Source organism: Camelina sativa, chromosome 15, assembly GCF_000633955.1.
Source record: "Camelina sativa cultivar DH55 chromosome 15, Cs, whole genome shotgun sequence".
Classification (NCBI taxonomy): Eukaryota; Viridiplantae; Streptophyta; class Magnoliopsida; order Brassicales; family Brassicaceae; genus Camelina; species Camelina sativa.
In genome coordinates this window covers 19,923,433-19,930,008 of record NC_025699.1, presented here as the reverse complement: position 1 = coordinate 19,930,008, position 6,576 = coordinate 19,923,433, and positions in this window count along the sequence as shown.

Genomic DNA, 6,576 nt, shown 5'->3' with positions numbered 1-6,576 from the left:
AGTTCAATTTGTACTTTTTCTATTGGAGGGACCAATACACAAAGTTCCAAAATTCTTTAAAAGTTTCTAGATAACTCAACACAAATTACAAACAAATTTAGAAAAACGTACCGAAAGAGATGTGATGATTGATCCTTCCACGATATATATCATCCAAATCTTCGAATCGGAAGTAATTTTTGGAGTTGATTGATTCGAGCAGGAACATGGTTGAATCATCCGTAAACTTGATCTGAAAAGGATGATGAGTATTCCTCTCTCTAAAGGTTGGATTGATGATTTGGAAATTCCGAATTTCATACCATTCGCCCTCGTAAATATACTTTCGGAGCTTTTTAAGTATAGTTGGGACAAAGGCGACCTCAATCGTGTCACCCTTCAAAGTTTGTTAATACTTGTGTAAAATCTAGTATATAAACACTACTAAAATAACAGATATATGTAAAATTGACATTCGATTAACTTCTCTAACCTTTGTATCCACAAGAAGAAGAACATGTTTTGTGAAGAATTCGGTGACATGCCAAGAATTCAAGACTTTAACGTGGATACACCAGTTCGTTCTTCCTCGATGAAGATCAGAAATGTAATCGATTCNTATCCACAGCTACTACACATCCGCAAACATCTATTTTTGGGAAAAGTCAGGAATTTTCTTTACAATGTACATCTCCAAAGCTTTTTAACATTCACATGAAACTATTTTGGTAAAAGTTCAATTTGTACTTTTTCTATTGGAGGGACCAATACACAAAGTTCCAAAATTCTTTAAAAGTTTCTAGATAACTCAACACAAATTACAAACAAATTTAGAAAAACGTACCGAAAGAGATGTGATGATTGATCCTTCCACGATATATATCATCCAAATCTTCGAATCGGAAGTAATTTTTGGAGTTGATTGATTCGAGCAGGAACATGGTTGAATCATCCGTAAACTTGATCTGAAAAGGATGATGAGTATTCCTCTCTCTAAAGGTTGGATTGATGATTTGGAAATTCCGAATTTCATACCATTCGCCCTCGTAAATATACTTTCGGAGCTTTTTAAGTATAGTTGGGACAAAGGCGACCTCAATCGTGTCACCCTTCAAAGTTTGTTAATACTTGTGTAAAATCTAGTATATAAACACTACTAAAATAACAGATATATGTAAAATTGACATTCGATTAACTTCTCTAACCTTTGTATCCACAAGAAGAAGAACATGTTTTGTGAAGAATTCGGTGACATGCCAAGAATTCAAGACTTTAACGTGGATACACCAGTTCGTTCTTCCTCGATGAAGATCAGAAATGTAATCGATTCTCATGATTTTACCAAATTAGGGTTTCTTCCTGTTTCTTCTCTGTTATCAAAGACGAAAACGGGATTCCGGATTTGTAAGAATACAAACAGTCACGATTAAACGTAGCGTTGCGTCTTAATCGTTTTAGTGTCTGATATTTTTTTTTGAATATTTAACATTTTTAATATTTATAATTATGATTATAATTACAGATTAAATGTATTTTTATAGTCAGTATATTTGATGTTAATTTATTATTACAATGTACCAACAGTTTATAATTAAAAAAAATACATTTTATGATACAACAAAACTTTTCATTTGCAAAAAATATTATTGAAACTAATTTATCTTATCAACATCGTCATTTCTTGGTCTTAGAATAGCTATTTCACTAAAGAATTTTGGATCAGTCCTCCTGGTAGTTAATATATAGACATTATGATACAGATAACAATTATTTTATTTCATACAACATTGTTGATAATAATAACAAAATGATTTTCTTCAATATGAAATTCTATATCCTAATTTCATAGCAATCTTATCATTTGTGATATGTTACAGCAAAAAATAATATTGAGGATTATGGCAAATTTGTAATGTTAAATCTATTCTTTTGTTATATTTTGAAAACATCTTTGATTTTTTTAATTTTTTATAGTAGTTAATATGCTAAGTCATTTTTTTGTTTGTCTTTTTTTTTTGGGAATGTTTCATCATTATTTTATTTTCCACAATTTTTATATCTGACTTTTCAAAAGAAGTAATGTTCTTACCAAAATAGATAAAATGTATAAAACCTATTAAAATTTTGTATTTTAAAGAGAGAAAAGTCGGATCCTGATCAATAATTAATTTATTAAATTGAATTACAGTTATTTTTAGAAATATTCAAAATTTGCAGTTAATTTGTATCTTAAGTATTTAATTTCAACTTTTAAAATGGACATATGAATAAGAGTTTGGTAAGCCCAATTTCAATGTTCATGAATTTGGTAAGCCCAATACATTTGTTATGGTTAATTAAAATTATGTTGGATAAGGATTTGCGTCAAAGTAATTTACTTCGTTTAGACAATAGAAATTATATTAGAAAAGCAACATTAATTCGAGGTCATACAAACATTACAAATAGTTATAAAGTTTACATATCCAAAAAAGTTTTTTTAACAAATTTGCCTTCACCTTAATCCCCTTAAGATTATTCTTCATGCTCCATTATATGATTTATGTAATAGCGTCCAGCAGATTCGGAGCTAATATATAGAAAGTACATTCATAAGTTAAACCCGAGCATGATATACTACTTGGTATTAATAAACATTTAAACTTACATAGCCTTGTGATACTCAAGTCCTTCAAAATCCGGTTTTATAAAGATCTTGGAGGAGGCCAATGTGTTTTCAATACACGGTTTACCTAGAGATGTTTAAAGTGTTATAAAAGTTTAGTAAATGAGTATACAAAATAGCTAGTCTTTAGCATTTATTAAATCTTGTAAGTGTTATTAACAGTCATACCTTCATACTCTCCAACCCTCCAGAAATGCAGTACACAAAACAATGGTTTGTTTTGAAATGTGAGATGGCATCCTGACGACTCCCATGAATACATGAAAAGGGTAGCATAGTTGTTTATTGCACGACACTTTATAGATTCATTCCTACAGATGAAGATAGTAGAAACATTTTTTAAAGAGTGAGACTTAAAACTGTTAGCAACATGATATGTGGAATAAATGTGTCTTACCTGCCATTTAATAGCGTGAAAACAACTTCATTAGCATGTTCTCTGTTTTCCGTTACAACAACTACACATCCGCAAACATCTATTTTTTGCTGAAAAGTCATTTTTTTAATTCCAAAAAGATGACAAAATGTTTCCAAATCTATCATCTACATAAAACTATTTAGTTAAAAAGTTCTATTTGCACTTTTATGGGAGGAACCAATTCACAAAATTTCAAAATTCTGAAAAGTCTAAAGATTTACCAACACAAAGATAACAATATCTATGAATAAACGTTTCCAAATCTATCATCCACATGAAACTACTTAGCTAAAAGTTCTATTTGTACTTTATATGGGAGGGACCAATTCACAAAGTTCCAAAATTCTTAAAAGTCTAAAGATTTACCAACACAAAGATAGCAAATATCTATATCCACGGGGTATAATTGAAATTATTATAAACCGTATTTAAAAAATGTACCAAAAGAGATGGGATGATGGATTCTTGAACGATATATATCACCCAAATCTTCGAATCGGAAGTAATTTTTCGAATTTGCTTATTCCAACTGAGTCATGGTTGAATCATCCGTAAACTTGATTTGGAAAGGATGATGAGTATTCCTCTCCTTTAGGGTGGATTGATGATTTTGAAAGTCCTAATCTCATACCATTCACCCTCATAAATATACTTCTGGAGCTTTCTTAGTGTTGTTGGAACAAAGGCCACCTCAATTGTGTCACCTTTCAAAATTTGATAAAATTGTGTTAGTAATCTAATATATAAGACTTTTAAAATAACAAATTTAAGTAGAATTGTCATTTGGCAAAATCTCTAACCTTTTCGTCCACAAGTAGAAGAACACGTTTGCTGAAGAATTCGTAGACATACCAAGAATTCAAGACCTTGGCTTGGATACACCAGTTTGTTCTTCCCTGATGAAGATCAAAAATATAATCGATACTCATGATTCTATCAAATTAGGGTTTTTCTGTTTATTCTCTGTTGTCGGAGACGAAAAGGGGATTTCGGAATTGCAAGAATACAAACAGTCACGATTAAACGTTGCGTCTTAACGTTTTAGCGTTTCTTCTTTTTTTTTTTTTTTTACTATTAGATATTATTATTTTAATTATGATAACAGATGAAAGACAGAATTTGTTGTTAAAAGATATGATGCAAGATTATAATTTAAATGTGTTTGAGATTTAATAGTTAATATTTAGACTTTATGATACAGTCAACAATTATATTTACCATTACATAAATATATATTCTATCTAATTACATAGCAATATTACCATTTTATATATATTACAACAAAATGTAATGAGTATTATGACACAAATTGTATTTTAAAGATCATAAAAATTTGTTTATTTAATTATAGAAAAAAAATTTAGATTTAAAAATCCAAAACAATTTTCAATTACAAACATAATAACTAAACAGTTTCAAAAACCTCTTTGAAAACAACATTAAGTGTTTTATTCTGGCATTTCCCATCTTTATCTGTAATTAACACCTTCAATCCTTTTCTGGTTGTGACTCGAGAGAAGGCAACATAAAGCAACATAAAGCTGTCCATGTGTGAAAACTGGTTTCGGAAGAAACAATCCAACATGTTTTAGCGTCTGACCCTGACTCTTGTTTATTGTAATTGCAAACGCCACGGTAATAGGAAACTGTCGTCGCCTCATACGAAAGGGAAACTTTGCATCAGGTGGACTAACAGACATCCTAGGGATAAGTACTCGATCACCAACCTTTTTTCCTGTCACGATCCTTGCTTTGATTACATGATTGGCCATCTGAGTAATAATTAGCCTCGTACCGTTACACAAACCTCCCTTAGGATCTATATTCCTTAGCAATATGACAGGTGCTCCAATTCTCAATGTCAAAACATGGTTTGGCAGTCCAGAAACTTGAATACTGTTTAGGAATTCCTGAGTGTAGATCATATCATCACGTCCACTTGTATCAGATGTTTCAATACTATCAGAGCTAAGATATCGTCTTTCCTCAACTGTAAATAAAAAAATTTTAAAATTTTTATATGTTTTGAATATTAGAATTTTTAAAAAAAGAAAATTTCTATATCCTATTTAATTTGCATACCTGGAAGCTTAGTAAGCATAAACTGATTTATCTTATCAACATCGTCATTTCTTGGACTTAGAATAGCTCTTTCACTAAAGAATTTTGGATCAGTCCTCCTTGTAAAATGTTCTCCGTAGATTTCTTTAACTATTGCTTCAATAGGATTTCCACTTGTATTAATTAATAAATCATCCAGAATTTCTATCTCCACATCCCCACTATCTGACTCGTTAATTTTGCCATCCCCGATATCAAGAAGCCACTTAGAAAAAGTAGCAAGAGCACCCGCATCCATACTATTACATGCCTTGCGGAGTCTCAAATTTTCGGTAAGTTTAAGAACTTTACAACTATTCCAAAGAACAGATGAGTTGATATATGCTAAAACTGTCGCTACCCTTCCCCCTTCCGTAATAACTGGTAAAATTTGTCTAAAATCACCTCCTAACACAACAACTTTACCTCCAAAAATCTGGTCACACCTCATGATATCTCGCAAACTCCTATCTAAAGTTTCGTAACAAAGCTTGTTCATCATTAGAGCCTTGTCCCATATTATGAGCTTTGCTTCTCTAATTAAATCAGCAAGATCAGATTCGGCATCTATCGAACACACAGAATATTCATTAAGATTGATTGGAATATCAAATCTTGAATGAGCCGTTCTACCACCTTCCAAAAGCAAAGCAGCTATACCACTTGAAGCAACATTAAGAACAATATTACCTTTAGACCTTATATCAGCACCAAGAATAGTCCACATAAAAGTTTTTTCAGTACCACCAAAACCATGGACAAAAAACATACCACCTTTGTTGTGATTCACATAGTGAATAATTTCTTCATAAACATGTCTCTGCTCATCAGTTAGCATAGGTAACAACTCATCGTACAATTCCTGTTGTTTATGAGGCTTATATATTCTCTCATCTGCGATAAGCCTATTTACTCCTGTGTTCATTATACTATCATCTGGTCTAGGCATTCTCTCGAAGGCCGTAAGAGACGTCCCATTCGATCGTAACATAAGTTCTATTTCAGTTTAACATATATTTTCTATCTGAGTCCGTGACAACATTAGACCTACCACAGAAAATTTTAAACACTTTATTATAATGTTTTCTTTCGGAAAATGAAATATTTTCATGAAAGAAAATAAGTTTATGAAGTACCTGGATCGTTCCTGTTTCTCCTTTCTTTAAACAAATATCCTTACACAAGATGTCTTTCGTTTTATTCCAAACTTCAAGAGGAACAGTTAAACTCTTTGTATGCAGAAGGATCGCAAATAACTTCCTTAAAAATTCCCCAAAACACCATTCACCTGCTTCATTTATAGCTGCAATGTACTCCTTATCGTCATCCAGTAATCCCAAAGCATAGCAAGCTTCTTGGAAATCCTTATAAAGTACACCATTGACTGTTTTTAAATAGTCAAAGCTTGTTGGTC